This window comes from Equus przewalskii, chromosome 16 (genome assembly GCF_037783145.1).
Source record: "Equus przewalskii isolate Varuska chromosome 16, EquPr2, whole genome shotgun sequence".
In the NCBI taxonomy this organism is placed as follows: domain Eukaryota; kingdom Metazoa; phylum Chordata; class Mammalia; order Perissodactyla; family Equidae; genus Equus; species Equus przewalskii.
In genome coordinates, this window is record NC_091846.1 from 48,109,082 (window position 1) to 48,127,464 (window position 18,383).

The window sequence follows — 18,383 nt, forward strand, 5'->3', positions numbered from 1 at the left end:
GTAGTTGTCATTACTAATCTTCTCGCCAGTGTTCCCTGTTACAATTCCAAGAAAAGCTAGGCTTCTGCCATTTGATGAAATATATGTTGATTTCAATTCACTAAGGTTTTTTTTTCTTTCAACTAAGAAAGAAAAAAATCTTTCAACTTACTTTTTTTGAGGTTGCTTGTATGGGATCTTCTAATATGTTCACGTTTCTAGCCATGGGTGGTGCCTTGCAATGAGAATGTATACAGCATTAACATGGTACCTCCATGCGTGTACGCAGTCAATGCTTTAGAAGCTCTCTCCCTCCAAACAGGACTCAGAGTGGTCAGTCCAAGATTGACACATAGAAAATACTCAGGGAAGTATTAAAAACAAAAATAAAGGGGATGAAAAAAATGAACATTTAGCACGTATGCCTCTCCATCTTTATTATCTTGCTTATCTCCACATAACTCTATGAAATAAATATGTTCTTCTATTAGAAGTGAGGAAAAAGGATGTTTAGTGACTTTCCTAAGGTCTCTTCTTGACTTCAAGTCCCACTCAATGACATCTTAGTCACACACACTGTCCATGGAAATAAATCCCTCTTTTGTAAAGTGTTATGATAATGTCTCATTAGGTACTCCATTTGGGGGAAGGATACTGTCGAGGCTGCTGATACCTTAGCAGCAACATACAGAGGGAAGGAGCAGAGTCATCTGCTATGTCTTTTCAACTCCTAGTCACCACATGGTCTTTTTGAGGACCTATTTATTTACAAATGCTTCTGAAAAGAAAGAATGATGCCTCCAAAAATTATCATTTACTAGCATTGCAATAGATGACTATCAGCAGAAATACACATGATGGAAGTAAAGTCATTGTATCAGCAGGACCCTAGGAATGGTTGGATGTGGAAACTGAGTGAGAGGCAGGAGTCAGGGATGACTCCTACATTTCTAGCTTGCATGAATGTGGGAATTTTCATGCCACTCATTTAGAGAGAGAATACAGTTGAGAAAGATTTTGGGTGAAAGTTACTAAGTTATTTTTAGAACACGTAGAGCTCAAAATTCCTGTAAGACATGTATAAGTGAGATTACCAAGAACCAGCTGTCTTGAGTTCAGGGCAGAATTTAGGGCTAAAAATATAACATATAAGTGGTAATTGAAACCATGGATGTGGTTTAAGTAACCTTAGATTGTGACTAGTAAAAAGAATACAGAGCCAATGAAGCAGACTTGGAGAATGTGAAATTTAAGGAACGGGCAGAAAAACAGGATCCCACAAAGGAAACTAGGAGGTAAAGTCTAGAGAAGTAGGATGGAATCAAGGAGAAAATTAAGTCACAGAAGCTAAGGAAGTATTTCTTTCTTAAAGGAGAAAATGGTCAACAATGACAAGGTGAAGATAAAAAGTGTCCATTTTATAGGTCATTGTTCATCTTGGAAAACACAAGGACTGAATTTTTTCTGAAGTGGTAGCAGCAAATGTTTATTCCCCGATAAAGCAGCTTGATTTTCACAAGATGTTCAGAATTTGGATATAACTAAAAGGGGGTGTGAAGTCAAAAGAAGATATTTTAAAGATGGGAGAAGCTTTGTGTTGCATTTTTTCCCAATAGTCCACTTGTGAAAAAGCAAAGAAGTAAAACTGTTGAATCAATCCAAAGTTATGATTTTACACAGGATTTCAACAGAAGGGCAAGGAGCAAGAGGCAGAGTAATAGGGACTGTGTCATTGAACACAGACTTTGGAATCTAGGTTAGAAAAGAAAGAAAGTGTATCTAGAAAGCAGCAGACAGATTAAAAGGAAATGGAGTAGTCCAGGGCCTGGAGACTTCCTACAAAGAATAGGTGTATCAGTGTTACACAGTTGAAAAGATAGGTTGTTATAGTTAAAGATACAGTGATGAATTGAAGTTTAATATTTCACATGCGGTATAGTGTGAAGTTTGGATATATTTCAAGATGTGGCTATATGTGTCAGATACTGAATTAATGTAGAGGTAAAGATCATTAGAACTGAAGTCAAAGAATTGCCTTGTATAGAGTCATCCACAAAGACATTGGAGTTTGCCTTGGAAATTACTAAGATTAAAGCAAAAAGGCATTGCTAAATCAGACTTAGGTCAATCAACTAGTAATGCCTTAGCTCTCCTGGAATTCATCCAAAACCAAGAGTCAGTTGAAAATATAAAATGTACAATAGATTGAAATAGTCAAACAGTAGCTGACATTTTGAGAATTAGCCAAGGCAACACAAACCATAAACAGCATTATGAAACACAGAAAAATAATTGGATATTGACTTCATTGATAAATATTTTCCTAGCAAGAATATGTTAAAGTGTTTTACTTCCTTTTATACCAGGTTTAAAAAAAAAACTGTCCTTAAACTTTTTTGGTTGACAAATTTCAAAAATAGATTTTGACGTCATCTTCATATGACATACATAATATCATTATATAACAGTGTATATTTTACTAAAGTACACATATTTCTCTTTATTTTTCTTCCCCAGCTTTATTGAGATATAGTTGACAAATTACATTACGTAGGCTTGAGGTGTAAAGCATGACGTTTTGATGTATGTATGTACTGCAAAGTGATTATCACAATAGGGTGGTTGACACATCCACCACCTCACATAGTTACAATTGTGTGTGTGTGTGTGTGTGTGTGTGTGTGTGTGTTAAGGGCTTTTGAGATTTACTGCCCTAGAAACTTTCAAATATACAATGCAGTGTTGTTGACAATAGTCACTATGCCGTACATTACATCTCCAGAATTTTTTCATCTTGTGACTAAAAGTTTCCGTTTGACCACCTTCACTCATCCTCTCCTCTCCCTGGACAACCACCAATCTATGTTGTTTCCTTGAGTTTTGTTTTTTAGAGGATGTGGAGAAAAGGGAACACTGATACACTGTTGGTGGGAATGTAAATTGGTGCAGCCACTGTGGAAAACAGTATGGAAGTTCCTCAAAATATTAAAAATACAACTTCCACATAATTCAGTAAATCCACTTCTGGGTATACATACGAGGGAAATGAAATCACTATCTTGAAGAGATATCTGCACCCCTATGTTCATTGCAGCATTATCTATTATTATTTACTATCTCCACCATTTCTACCTTTCTTACTGTTTTCTCATGCCTGGAGAGAGGTTCCAGTTGCTCTCAATGTGATTGGTTAGTAGTGTCTTGGTGCTCCCAGAGGTACCTCCAGCATAGACCAACCAGCAACTCAACCTGGTGCAAATATCTGGAAAACAAACCCTCCATGGTGAATGTGTCTTCTTGGCATGTGCCACTTACCCAAGTCATTTTCTGGGCTACAGATGCCAAGCTGGGTGACTATCTTATGTCTTAGACCAAGACTAGGTTATCTCCACAGAGCCATTTTTCCCATATTACGTATAAACCCAGGGGGAATACATTCACTTCCTCCATCCAAGATGACAAAATCCCTATGAACTACACTAGGTTTACTCTCTTCCCTTTGCTCTCCTCCATTTGCCTGCCCACACATATCACTTTATAGAGCCAATTTCTCACAAATAGAATTAGTGAACGATATTTGCACCCCTTCTCATATTTCTTTTTTTTCTTTTTTTGGCTTGTTTCTCTGATAGCTTTGTTGGTTGATAGGTTCTTTGAGTTTTAATGGTAATTGTGTGATTTGCAATTTCACAGGAGAAACTGCTATAATGCAAGAAGTCATGTCCATCTCTCGAATTATGCTGGTAGATCTGTATGATTTTCCAAATATTCTTTCCTAAAATTTACAACAACCTATGTTGTCATATTTCTTTGCAATTCCTTTACTTCTAGTATTCTATTGGAGCTTTACCAACCCAAGCAAGTCCCATGTGAATGTATATGTCCTTCTTAGAGTGAAATTGATGGGAAGAAGTACTTACAACTGCAAATTTGAACCAAACCAACACTTAAGCACTGTAGGGGTCTATGGTTAAGAGAATGATTTATTTGCACACTATTTAGGCACATTTTACCTTGGAATGGCACTCACCATAATTTGTGGATGGTGTTCATTAAAAACACAGGTGAATTTTAGGAAATAACTGATAAAGAGAATACTATTATTATAGTTATATGGCTCATAAATTAATTTTGTGGTAGCATAGCATCAATTCCTTTCCTTTATTTAAATCACCTATATAATTCCTTTTCTGGTCTATCTTTAAGAACTTAAGAAATGGTCTGAAAGTGCTTATATCCCTTAATTTGAGTATACAGAATCATAAATTATACAAATGGAGTGGAGTTAAGAGAGTTGAATTAAACTACTTGGTATATTAGAGGGTGAATTTGAGACCCATAGAAGTTACATGAGTTAGCTACAGACCCAGAGATGGTTTTATTTCTCCACATAAGGAGGAGAACCAGCTCTCCTGCCCCATTATTGTACTTTTCCCAATATTCTGGGAAGTTCATAAGAAAGACAAAATGATTTCTTCAACCTCAGCTATAACTGATTATAACCTGGAACTCAATTTTCTTAAAGCAAATTTTAAGAAAACATTGAGTCTATTTCAAGTTTAATAAGATTCTACTTTTGCTTTAAAAATGGTCATTTCCAAAATTCAAACATTTTAACCAAGTATTCAGAGCATATTACTTGTACAAAAGAGTTAAAGACAAAATTTTACTCCTTAATCACTTCTTTTGCTTTGTAGAGTAGACATTTCTAATTGGAAAAACTTGAAGTATAAGCTAAGAGACAGATTAATTTCTTTTCTCATCACAAATGCCATACTCCTTCAGTCATTTGTAACTTTTTCCTGGCAGAGCTGCCCTGAAGCTTTTCTCAACTCCTGGCCAGGTTTCTCTGGAGCTACTTTCCAGGAATCTCTGGAATTAGAACCATATTTTCCTCGCCTTTTCTTTTTTCTGTGAGTTAATTATGTCTTTTTTTCTCTCACACTCTTAGCTATTAGATACGCTGGCTAACATCTCAGTGATATTTTTAAAAGAAAAATTTTACTCCTTGTGTGTCAGGCCTTCATCAAGTCTCATGAATAAAAGCCATATGGATGTAATGTTTCAAAATTTTTATGAAGATTTTTAAACTATTATTTCACTTTTTTAACAGTTTGAGACACACTTGACACGCAATAAACTGTATTTATTTAAAGCATACAATTTGATAAGTTTGGACATATGAGTATACCCATGAAAACCATCAATACAATCAACATAATGAGCACATCCCTTTACCCCCAAATGCTTCTCATTTAAAAGATAGGAATTTAGTTACTTTCAAAATGTTTCATGGTCAACTGTTTTATTCACCACAGTCACTGACAGACCTGTTCTGACTAATTTAATACTATGGTTAATAGAAATTTCCTGGTTATTTACCACTTATACTAAATGGGAGGAAGCAGTTATTAAATAATTGAGTAAATAAGTAGGTAAAGAAATAAAATAGTTCAATTGTAAAGTCTTCTGTCACCTTCATTTTTTAAGATTCATAGAAGAATTCTAGATCCTAGAGTACCTCAGAGTTCTAACTATAAGCGTATGCTTTCATTGTGCAATATAGGTCAACAATGCCTGTTTCTAGAATTTTAAATAACTGATAGTCTACTCTACATAGACATTTAATTTCAAGTGACAACTCGCTTGCCATATTCTGTCTTCTGAACGATCAGGCCAGGAGTGAGGGGAGGGAATGTTTGATCTCCGCGAGCTCTCTGCCCCACTGTCCCCTGGTTAGACACAGTCTTGATAATGCATTGAAGGCCTTTATGTCTCTCGTAAGAATATCAAAAACCTGGAAAATGCTAGAACTTTGATCCTCACCTGACCACAGCAACTGAAAAGCTCGTCTGACAGGAAGCTAGTGAGCTAGTTGGCTCGAGAACAAGTGTGAAGAATGAGAAGAGCCCCTCTCAGGGAACCCCTGGAAATGGAATGTGTAGTCTCCTCTCTTTACAAATCCAACCTACCCCCTGTTATTTTGAGCATTTACTTTGTATAACAGAATGGCTTTTTTAGAAGTATCAAGGGGCAGGGAAGACTCTTCAGAAAAACAATATAAATTTCTCCACTTACTTCCACATTCCTTGTTGACTCACATGCTTCTCCTGTAATAAATAATTTACTATAATAAAAAATTTACTACACTAAAACTATCATTAAGGTCCCTGAAAGAATAAATCATCATGTTTTACGGAGTGTGCCCAGCTAACCAACTTTACTGCTTGGATTTTTGTTTGCTGGTGATGGGATGTGCAAGGCAGCTGGAGGAAGAAGGGATTACTGAATAAAAATTAAAACATTCCTACAGCAAATCACCAGGATGGAACTTGACCTTTGGGAAACAAATCGAAGAGTCTCATAAAAGTTGCACGTCAAGCCACAACAGAGTCATTTTTATGGACAAAATCTCCAGTGAGTTCTTTGACAATGTTTGTACTCATGACACTCAAAGGACAGAAGAGAACATATGCCAGGTTGTTAGCAATCCTTCAAAAATAATATGGACACATTCAAGTCATGCCACATCCTCAAATACTAACAAAAACTCCAAGAAAACTCTCTTTGGCCTTGTGTCACTATATATACAATATGTCATTATATATATAACATATCATTATATTATTATGTAGCCTTGTCTCATTACATATATACATATATAATTTATTACATATATAATGTATCGAGTCTATTGGAATAGCTTTGGATAAATGTCTAATAACTAATTTAAATACCAAGTAAATAAATCATTATCTAATTGTCAAAATGAGATTCTAGTTATGTTCTCAATTACTTTGTGAAACTCACCACCTTTTCAAGGGATGAGGTATTACTTAAATGTTAAATGATATTGTATAGTTTTAAAATACATTGAGAATAATTTCAATTAAAAAGTCTATCTTGTGATTAGAGAGAAACAACTGTAATTCCTAAACCTTGTGTTATTCATATTTAGAATACATCAAAAGGGAGAATACTATTTGAACTTGAATGAGAGTTTAATAAAATGTCTTCCCGATCATAACTTCCAGTTATTTCCAAGATGCTGATCTTACTTGAGCTTCATTTGCCATTCTTGATTTTATAGCTATACTTTCCAAATACTTACAGATTCATTTAATCAACATATGTTTATTGTACTCCTAATATATATTTAAAGCACTGTGCTAGTCCTGATTGGAGGTATAAGATGGCGATGCCATTCTGTATTCCTGCCATCAAGGATCAAGTAAACACGATATCTATACCTGCAACTCTAAAGCAGAGTGGAAAGTAAAGATCACTGAAGTTGAGCTTATAAACTAAGAGAAGCCACAGTGCTGGAAGGGTTACCCACAATGACTCTGAAGTCACTGGGACTGTTGCCAGGAATTAGAGCAAAAAGAATATGGAGTCAGGTACTAAAATCTTAGAGAAGCCAGGAATGGACAGTGACCTCACCTTTGCTCATGTCCTTAGCATTTTCCCTTTTTTTCATTGAAACTGTCGTCACACAGTTATATGCAGAATATATATGCAGAATAATGTATATCACTTCCTTGGTATAGGGCTTTTGAGAATTCCTTATGGTGACTCAAAGCAGGTGGGTAGGAAGAATGAGCCAGAGCCTTTTTCAGACACACTTTAGGGCTAACCTAGACTGGAGAAAACAACTTAGATCCTATGTTGGGATGCTGAAGTATAGCAGAAGGGTCAGGCACAGCGCTCAAGAGAGGTAATGACCAAAGCCACTCTTCTGAGAATCGAAGAACAGTGAGTGGAACATAGCAGTAGAGAATTAGGGTGAACGTGCCCAGAAATATGAGTATCAGCAGGCAGGCATTATCCATTCCTGAGCATCCCCGTCTCAGATGCCAATTATGCTAAGAATAAGGGGAAAGGCTTCCTGGGCAAGGAGACGGGTAAGAACAAGTAGGAGAGACACATCCCCAGGCATTAAGCTGAAACAAGGGAATGCTCTGCTGCTGAATGATGCGATAGGACTTCAGATCAAGAACCAAGGCAGAATCCCACACTGCCCAAATCAAGCCAATGCATGGGTAAATGAAAAAGATGCCGGGTGTGCAAGGAAGTTTGGGGAGAAGAATAAGCAAGGTAAATCCAGATGTTGTGGGGCCTGAAGTTTATATAATTTTGATGTCCTTTTTAAGAAAAAGAATACAAAATTATGAATACATAGAGTTAGGACTCCTCTCAGAAACTTAAGAAGATGTCCATGCAAGTAGGGTTCTGTAGCTTGAACTCCGCTAGCTTTATAATATGCTCACCTCTGAGGGCAGGTGAGGGGAAGGGGAAATTGGCTTAAAAGGGATAAAGTGAGAACATTGTCGTTGCCCCTGAAGCACTCACCAGTTTTTATGCTAAAGTACTGAAGGCAAAATACTTAAGTATTTTCTGCCCTGTCTGAATGGCCTGAGAATCACAGTGCACCTTACCTCTGACTGCTGGTCATAGAGGCTGGCCATGACAATATGGAAAGGACGGAATTGGGAGGAGTGAAGCAAGAAATTTACATAGGAATCTCTTATTTGCAAAAGTGAAATGAAAAGACTGATTTCCCTTGCCAAATTTCTAAAGATGACTTTGATATCAGAAAACAGGTATATGAACATGTATGCATATTTGAGCATTATTTACATGTAAATAAGTATATAGAAATGGGAGGGAAAAATACCATATACCAGAATAGAGTAGTAATGTGCACAGACTGACAATATTTTTTTAATTTTTTAATTGGAAAACATATGTAGCAACTACATTACAGGAAGAAAAAAAGAGTAATCATTATCAAACCAGATACATCCATTTTGTTTTTCTTAATTCTTCTCAGGTTTTTAAAATCTATAGCTCTGCTTATATAATCCCGTGTCCTTTGAAATGAGGGGAATCTTCCTCAGTGTTAAAACATATCTCTCTTAGTTATTCACTAACTTCTAAACTGTACCTTCCTTTCTTTGAACCTGGTCAAGCTGCATTTAACCATTATTTTCATCTCTCTCTATTGCTAACTGTGAAACAACAGCTAATGCAGCCTTTGATTTCATTAATGGAAGCATAATACGCAGAACACAGGTGTTAATAGCCCCTCTTTACCCTGGGCTAGGCAGACCACATGTAGATCACTGTGTTCATTCTCAGAAACACATTTTATGAGGGTCATTGACAAATGGAATTACATTCATTCAAAGGAGGATTATCAGGATGGTGAATGCCAAATGAGGGGCATTAAAGAAATTGAGGGTGTTTAACCTTGAGAAGAAAAGCCCTGGAATGAAAAGGAGAGATGTGATAGATCCCATCAATTATCTGAAGTTTTGTCATGTGGAAGAGGCATTAGGCTTGTTCTGTGTAGCTCCACCATTAGGTGAAAGTTATTGGGAATCAAGTTGCTGCTCAATCTAAGTGAACTTTCTAACAAGAGAGGCTGCCTGAAATTTTAATAAGCTTTCTGTTCCCCATCCCTGAGATTGTTCAAGCAGAGATTGGAGCACCACCTGGCAGACGTGCTTAATTGGAAGATAAGTCGAACTGGCTGGAGTTACAAACTCAGATGTCTTCAAAGGCCCAGGCAGGTACTGAAGGAAAGCAGACCAAAGAGTTAAAATGGAGGGATGGAGCCAGAGAATGATGCCCTCTCCCCCAGCCCCCAGCTGATAGTTTTCACATTCATTCTTGAAGCATTCTGAATACACATGTACCGTCAGCAGTTGATATTCAGCCAATAGGCACCAGCTCGTGACCTTTAAACTATGTCGTTTCTAAGATCTCTTCCAAGGTTAAGATCCCTGCATTTTAGGCCTATGTTCAGTACTGTACCCCAGGGATTATATAATATTTTTATTTTAATGATCACAAGTAACTTTCCATCTGTTTTAACTTGAACTAAAACTGTATCACTTGTAGATTTTCACTGATATTTTACTTTTTTATAGGAAAACATGAGCTTTCGTAAGTTGTAATGTATTTCCTTTTTTTTTCTCATCACCACCCCAAAACCCAAGGTCAATCAAGAATTAACAGAAGCAGTCCTCATTAATGGCATCATTTATCATGATTAGATACAAATAAACAGGATCCTTAAAGAAAAGAGGATTTGAATCAGATTTTCCTGTTGAATAATCTGTAGGTGTGCATTCTTTTTCCCCAGTATTTCCACAGTAAATGCCCACCTATAACTAATATGGAAAAAGGAGGTTAGAATTAACACCTCATATTTGAATAACTGCCCTTTTGTCCAGCTAGAATAAAATCCTTGTCTGTTTCAAATAGTTAAATATAAAGTCAAGTCTATTTTGACATAAATTTTATAATACAGTTAAAATGATAGGTTTCCTGTATGTAAGTAGTCAGATCATGGTCAATAAACTACACATTTTAGAATCACAAAATAATTTAAATAGAAAGATAACCTCAATATAGAAGGGGTTGTTTAAAATGCCATTATTTTGAGTCTCTGATATTGAGGCTCCTGACTGATGCACTTAGATATAGGATTTGGTAAAAGTGGTATTTTTTAATTGACAATTAACTAATACCAATAATTGATCATTGAAGAGGAGGAAAGTATTTGGGAATGGGAGCAATGCTTATGAATTTAGTTTTGGACCTGTTGAGTTTGAAACTCCCGTGGGATGTGTCCCATGTGTGTAGTCAACAGATAAATATAGGGGGTTCTAGAACTCAGGGAAGAGATTTGTACTAGGCTGTAAATTTTCAAGTCTAGGTTCAAATTAAAGCCAAGGGAGAAGATAAGTGAGAAGAGAGTGAAGGACAAACCCTAGGGACCTGCAATAGTCATAATGTGGGGAAAGTTAAGGGAGCCTGAAAAGAAACAGCAGAGAGGAGGGGTCAGAAGACTAAAAGCAGCTCCAGGGAAAATTGTTGCATGGAATCCAAGCTAGCCCAAGTTTCAAGAAAGGGAAGGTGGCCAACAAAACTAACCATCATGGAGGAAAAATGTCCCATGGCGTGAAGGGCCCTTGGTGACCATGGCCAGAGAAATTTTCAGGGCAGTGGAGAGCCAGAATGCTAATTAGAGTGGGTTGAGAAGGGGTGCTCAAGGCTGTAGCCATTCTTTGTGAGCTCTTCAGTACTTTGTGCTGTTGTGTTATGCATATATTATTTTTCATTTTCAGAAATATACAACACCTTTTTCAACACTTTTAGATAATGCCTTTTCTTTTTCCTTCTCTGCTCAGGTAGGCTCCTTAAAGTTATACACGAGCTCGTCTCTGCTTCCTCAGTTCCTGTTGACCTATCTATTTGTTGATGTCCATCCTACAGGAATATAACACTAGGATAGATGTCCAAATGTTCAAAACAACATTACTGAAATAAGGAAGTTTGGAGAAAAACCAAAATATTCTAAATAGATGGAGAGTAAAATAAATTCTGGTGTTGTACAGGGTATGCAACTATTAAAAAATGAATGAGGTAAATCTGTATGTACCAATATAGAAGGAACTTAATACACTGTTGATAAAAATTTAAAAATCAATTTTCAGAACAATAGTCTCATATAATACTATTTTTAAAATATGCATATATACCTACCATATACCCATCCACCTATATATTCATGCTTCAATGAGTAACAGGTGCAAAAGGATACAACCCAAATTGCTAAAGATTTTCTATTTGTTGCATGTTCACAATACACAGTACTATTTCTTTCCATATTTTGTATAGTTTTTATTTTTTTTACAAAGTGTTTTTGCATAGTTTATATAGTTTAAGTATGATGCTTATTTACTAATTAATATACTCTAACAAATTAAGAGCCTTTCTTCCATTCCCAGCTTATTGAGAGATTTATCAAGTGAATATTGTATTTTTATTTACATGCATTTTTATTTACATCTATTTTTGGCCACTAATTTCATGCCTCAATATCATTCCTACAGAAATATGTGCATTAGGATGTACATACAAAAAATGCTTACTATTACATTATTTGTAATAGTCAAAATAAAGAGAATATCCAAATAGTCACCAATTGGGAGAGGATTAAATAAATTATGGTACATGGACACAATGAAGTATGTCATTAAAAATGAGCCTTTCCAACAGGTACATGAAAAGATGCTCAACATTACTAATCATCAGGGAAATGCAAATCAAAACCACAATGAGCTATCATCTCACACCTGTTAGAATGGCTATTATCAAAAAGACAAGAAATAACAGATGCTGACAAGAATATGGAGAGAAGGAAACCCTTGTACACTATTGATGGGAATGTAAATTGGTACACCCACTGTGGAAAACAGTATGGAGGTTCCTCCAAAAGTTAAAAATAGAACTACCTTATGAGCCAGCAATTCCACTTCTGGGTATTTATCCAAAGAAAATAAAAACACTAACTCTAAAAGATATATGAACCCCCATGTTCATGGCAGCATTATTTACAGCATTATTACAGCATTATTTACAATATCAAGACATGGAAACAACCTAAGTCTCCGCTGATGGATGAATGGAATAAGAAAATGCAAATTATATATATATACACACACACATATATACACACGCACACACATATAAATGTATGGTGGTTCCCAGAAGTGGTAAGGGTGGGGAAGTGGGTGAGATGGGTAAAGGGGGTCAAAAGGTACAAACTTCCAGTTATACAATAAATAAGTCATGATGATGTAATGTACATGTATGGCAAATATAGTTAGTAACGTATTGCATATCTGAAGGTTGCTAAGAGAAAAAATCTTAAAAGTTCTCATCACAAGAAAACATTTTTGTAACTACACATGGAAATGGATGTTACCTGGATTTATGGTGGTGATCATTTTGCAATATATACAAACACTGAATCATTATGTTGTATACCTGAAACTAATAATGTTATTTGTCAATTATACCTCAATTTTAAAAAGGAGCCATGTCCGCATTTATGGCTATGACTTTGTTCTTTTGATAAACTGCTGCATCCATTTGCTAATATTTTATTTTGCATCTTTGTGTCTTATTCATAAGTGAGATTATTCTACACAGCTTTTTTGCTGCTGTTATTGTTATCATTCATTATAGGTTTTGATATTTGAGTTAATCTAATCTCATCAAGAGGGTAGGCACCCTCTCATTTTCCCATGATTTTGTATTTCATTAAACTGTATAAGACTTACCTAATCCTTTAAAATCATGAAAGAACTATCTAAAATCTATATGGTCCTGAGTATTTTTGAGCCCTTTTAATTGCCTGTTCAATTCATTCTCTAATAATGGAGGGAAAGAGAGCACACTGGAGAAGTTTTAATAAGTTTGCTTTTGGTGGAAGCTTCATTTAGGTAAAACCCTTGAGGCGAAAGGAACGTTCTGAGATCAAGCTAAGAATGTGGGCAATCTGGCTTACAGAGAGCACAGTGGCCTAGACAGAGGAAAAACAAGAGGTACAGCCTCAGAAAAATAGGGGAAAACGTTTCCTGGTGACCAGAGGAATCTCCAATTTAGGCAATGCCTCGGGCCTCTGGATAAAAGGTGGCTTGGATGGAATTAGCTAGTCTCAGGGCTTCCAAATTCAAGACAAAAATCACTTTGCTTTGGGGGCCAGACCTGTGGCCAAGTGGTAAAGTTCATGCACTCTGCTTCGGCAGCCCAGGGTTTCATCAGTTTAGATCCAAGGTGTGACCTAGCACTGCTCATCAGGCCATGCTGAGGCTGTGTCCCACATAGCACAGCTAAAAGGACCTACGACTAGAATATACAACTGTGTACTGGGGGGCTTTGGGGAGAAGAGGAAAAAAGAGACGAATATTGGCAACAGATGTTAGCTCAGGGCCAATCTTTAAAAAAAAAAACAAAAAAGTCATTTTCCTTTGGTTTCAGAGTTACTTGGGGCAGTATGTTTGAGAATCCTGTCTTATTCAAAAGGTCAAAAAGTAGAGATTCGGTACAAAATCTTGTGTTTTGGAATAATCAGTGACTGGTCTTCAAATCTCATCCAACTTTTGGGGCCGTTCACATGGGCCCCTCCTAGGAGCCATCTCTACCTACTGTGTTGATCTGTCCTTCCTCTTAAAACTAGTAGGTCTTAGTAGCACACAATTGTTTAATGATAATGTTCTCTTTTTTTAACAAATTTTATTTTGAAATAATTTTAGAATTTTGGAAAATTTGCAAACATAGTTCAGAAAGTGCATACATACTTTCTCTCAGTTTCCCTAATATTTAGGAGTAGATTTGTCAAAACTAAAAATTTAGCATTCATACAAAACTAATAATAAAACTACAGACTATCTTCAGATGTCACTACTTTTTCCATTAATGTTCTTTCCCTATATTGGTTCTAATGTAGCTTACCAGGTTGCATGTAGTCACGTCTCCTTAGTCTCCTCTAATCTGTGACAGTTTCTCAGTTTTTTCTACTTTTTATAGTCTTGAGAGTCTTAAAGAATATGGCCAGGTATTCTGTAGAATGTCCTTCAATTTGGATTTTCTGTTGCTTACTTGTGATTAGAGTGAAAGTACGGGGAAAACAACACAGAGGTGAGGTGCCCTTCTGCTGTGGACTGAATGTTTGTGTCCCCTCAGAATTCCTATGTTGAAGCTCTAAACCCAGTGGGATGGCATTTGGAGGTGGGGTCTTTGAAAGGTAATTAGGTCATGAGGGTCAAGCCCTTAAGAATGGGATTAGTGCCCTTAGAAGAGAGGAGACAAAAAGGATTTTCAGGGCAGTGAAACTATTCTGTACAATACTACAATGGTAGATAGAGATCATTATACATTTGTCCAAACCCATAGAATGTATAACACCAAGAGTGAACCCTAATGTAAACTACGGACTTTGGGTGATAATGTTGTGTCAATACAGGTTCATCAATTGTTAACAAATGCATCGCTCTTGGGAATGTTGATAACGATGATGGTTATGTATGTGTGAGGGCAGGAAGTACAAGGGAAGTCTCTGTACCTTCCTCTCAATTTTGCTGTGAACCTAAAACTGATCTAAAAAATAAAGTCCTAAAAAAAGAAGAGATAATCTCTCTCTCTGCCATGTGAGGATACAGCAAGAAGGCCACTGTCTGCACAGCAGAAAGAGGACCCTCATCAGACACGGAATCTGCTGGCGCCTTGGTCTTGGACTTCCCAGCCTCCACTGTGAGAAATAGGTGTTCATTGATTAAACCATCCAGTCTTTGGTAATTTGTTATAGCAGTCAATCTAACTAAGATACCTTTTCATCATAAGATACTAGGAGTACATGATATCAAAATGACTTATCACTGATGATATAAACCTTGATTCCCTGGTTAAGGTGGGGTCTTCCAGGTTTTAGTACTGTAAAGTCACTATTTTTCCCTTTCCATACTGTATTCTTTGGAAGCTAGTCACTAAGTCCGGCCCACACTCAAGGAGAGAGGAATTAACTCCACCTCCTGGAGAGGGGTTATTTACATACATTATTTGGAATTCTATAAAGAAGATTTGTCCCCCCTACCCATTTATTTATTTATCCAATCATCTATTTAAGTCAATATAGTCTAATGGATACTTTATTCTGTAGGTTATAATCAAATACTGTCATTGTTTATGTTGTTGCTCAAAGTCAAAAGTTCTTTTAACAAGTCACCAGGGTGAGTTTGCTACTGCTCATCCCCCCACCCCCTCATGGCCCCTACCCCCCCACCTCCCCACCTACATATAGTCCCAGCTCTCCCGCCACCAGACTGGAAAGTCCTGAACCCAGGCAATGCTGTACAGAACTCCTTTGTTTTCCTCCATTGTATCCAGCAGAGACCGTTGAATGTAGTAAATGTTTATCAAATACCTGTTGATGGATAAGGATAGAGAGACACAGAGACAGATGTGCCTTTCTACCACAAGGTAAAGCCATATGAAAATTATTTTAGCCAGGTAATTTCCTACCCTAATCATATAGCTCTCAGGGGAAAAAATGTTGTTAGAAAAATCTAGGGCAATATAAGCACACTTAGGGAAAAAGATAGACATCTTCAAGACAATTCTCAGAGGTAAAGAGGTGTTTATATGAAAGCTTATTTCCCACTTAACATAAGCTTTGACTTTTCTCTTTCTACAATGTCACATCTGTGTCAAGCATTCTGGCCTTTCCTTTAAAACTGCCTATTTACAAAGAAGAGCCACAGATTTTAGAAAATCGAAACCCTAAAGACTAATTTTAAACCTACTTAAAGTTAAAAAAAAAAAACAACTAACGTTTATCTAACATAAAAAGGAAACACTACAAATTTTAATTACCTTAATTTTTTTTAAAAAACTGTTATTGCAATAATCAATTCTGAAGCTGCATACCCTAATGAGATAAACACGCTACTCTGATACTTGAAAGCTCTTGACCCTAATATGCTAGAGATGTGTGATTCTCTAATTAGGATTCACACCATCGTGTGCTACTATATTTATCAGCTGAGGAACGCGTTCATAAATTCCTTCCTGTGAGCAAAATGCCAAATACTCAAAGGCCAAGTCTAAACAGTCAAAATGATGCAGAATATCAGTAATTATGTAACGAAATCAGACAGTGTAGACAATAACTACCAAGGCCAAAGCATCCATCCTAGGCTCTGGGACAAATACACAACTTAAGCATTGGGCCAGTTCCATATAGAAATAACATTGAGTTAAATGTATTTATGAAGATAGAGTTTAACAAGCTTGATTGCTATTTATTCCAATTAAGAAAACAAAAGCTAACTATGTAGAAACAGCCATATACTATGATTTAATTCAGAAAATAAATTGCAAGAAAAACATTCCAGAGCCTTAACCAGGTTTGCAATATAGTTGGCAGAATGTTATGGGTTGGGGTGAGGGAAGTTCATCAGTGAAGAAAATCTACTTTTCTTATTTTTGAGGTCATCAGATTTGACAAGCTGCTAGCCCAAGAAGAGCTTAATTTTCTAATATCACTTAAAATAGGCTGTCTGCTCTTTTCACACAGGGTCAAAGCTGGAGCGCGTATGTTGTACATGGACAGCTTCTATAAATACTATTTCCCCTTTGCCTACCTCAGGAAACACACCATCTGATTCCCAATTAACACAATGATTTACGTAAAATGAAAGGCCCTGTGTCTTTGTTTCCCTGTCATCCATCTGTAGTGTTCCCACACAGAGCAGCACTTAAAGAACATCTGACAAGTATGTCTATTGGAAATGAAGAACACACATACATACACACACACATATACACAAAACCACCATTGTTCTCCTCCACGAGTTTACAGATATTCCACAGGAAGAGAAATATAAAGAGACTCCAACTTCTTACATTTCCAGCACTAACACTTCTTGCTCCTCTCTCTGCAGTTATTTCAAGGCAGAGTTTCATCCAGCAAGTGGGGGACATCAGAGCAGAGACCTCATCATGGTGGAAGCACTGCTTCTGGCTCAGAAAAGCCTCAGGGATGAAAGAGATCCTGTTCACTGCTGTTTGAAATTCTAGTTTGTTGCTGTGGGTGGTGGGAAAAAAAATTATTTGTTTGGGGAAGCAAGCAGTGGCGGTGGCAACTTCAAGAGTGCATGGCAGTGGGCCAATTACCCAGTGCCCCTGCACTCCTGCAACTGCGAGCCATCTCTCTGTTGGGCCCACGCCCCTGTGCCCCATTTCCATCACTTCTGGAGCCATCAATTTTAAAGGATTCTTTAGAAAGATAAAGAGAAAGTCTGATTATGGCTGCTAGTGAATACTGAATGTGGCATATTTTGCTCTGAAAATGACTTGATCAAAATATATCAGGTAAGATTTCATTATCAATTAACCTGCGTCAGGTAAGGCTGGTGAAGATGTGTTTTGTCCATGTTTTTCCAGTGTTAAATCAAATTGAACAGGAGCAACCAGAAGAGCAGATGCTATAGTCCTTTTCGTATTTCCAATTGTTATTTACCAAAGACCAATCTTTTCTCTATCCTAGTACTTCGCTGCTATTTGTTTATTATTACTATACGTGTATTATAGGGAAATAGTTTACCTTGCAATATTTAAGGTTGTAATTTAAATGTAAATAAAATTTTCATTTGGCATAAAGACACATATTACGGCCTAAAATTATAAGTGCAAATCTTGCAATGTCCAGTGCCTTATTGTTCTGAACCTGAGATTCTGAAGGTATTAGAATGGCTATCTTGAAACAGACGAGATTTTTGTACTTGCGTAAGAAAACATAGAAAGAAATTTAACATTTTCATTTCACTAGAAGGCAAAGAGCTTTTTTTAAAATTTAAGACATGGCTAGTGTAATATTATACTGCAATTGCACAACTAGAGAAGCATACTAAAAGGTTTAATGATAGGAGATCAGAGAGGAAAGGCAGGAATAATTAATTAAGAGATGACTTAACTATGGGGAACATAAGAAAGCATAAAAATATACTTAATATCTTTGGACATGAAAAAAATGTGATTATAATTAA

At 36.6% G+C, this 18,383-nt stretch overlaps 1 long non-coding RNA gene across 17 annotated transcripts in view; it reads right to left on the reverse strand.

The window, feature by feature from the left end:
* Positions 1–18,383, reverse strand: part of LOC103560551 (uncharacterized) — a 179,139-nt gene that overhangs the window by 86,128 nt on the left and 74,628 nt on the right. For 7 of the 17 annotated variants that reach the window (XR_011527904.1, XR_011527901.1, XR_011527905.1 and 4 more), the window contains exon 3: positions 3,112–3,241. The exons of 2 other annotated variants lie outside the window; for them this stretch is intronic. This is a non-coding gene — a long non-coding RNA (uncharacterized lncRNA). Of the gene's footprint in view, positions 1–151; positions 215–3,111; positions 3,242–18,383 lie in introns of all 17 variants that reach the window. 8 more of the 17 variants (XR_011527902.1, XR_011527909.1, XR_011527903.1 and 5 more) reach the window with 2 other exon arrangements.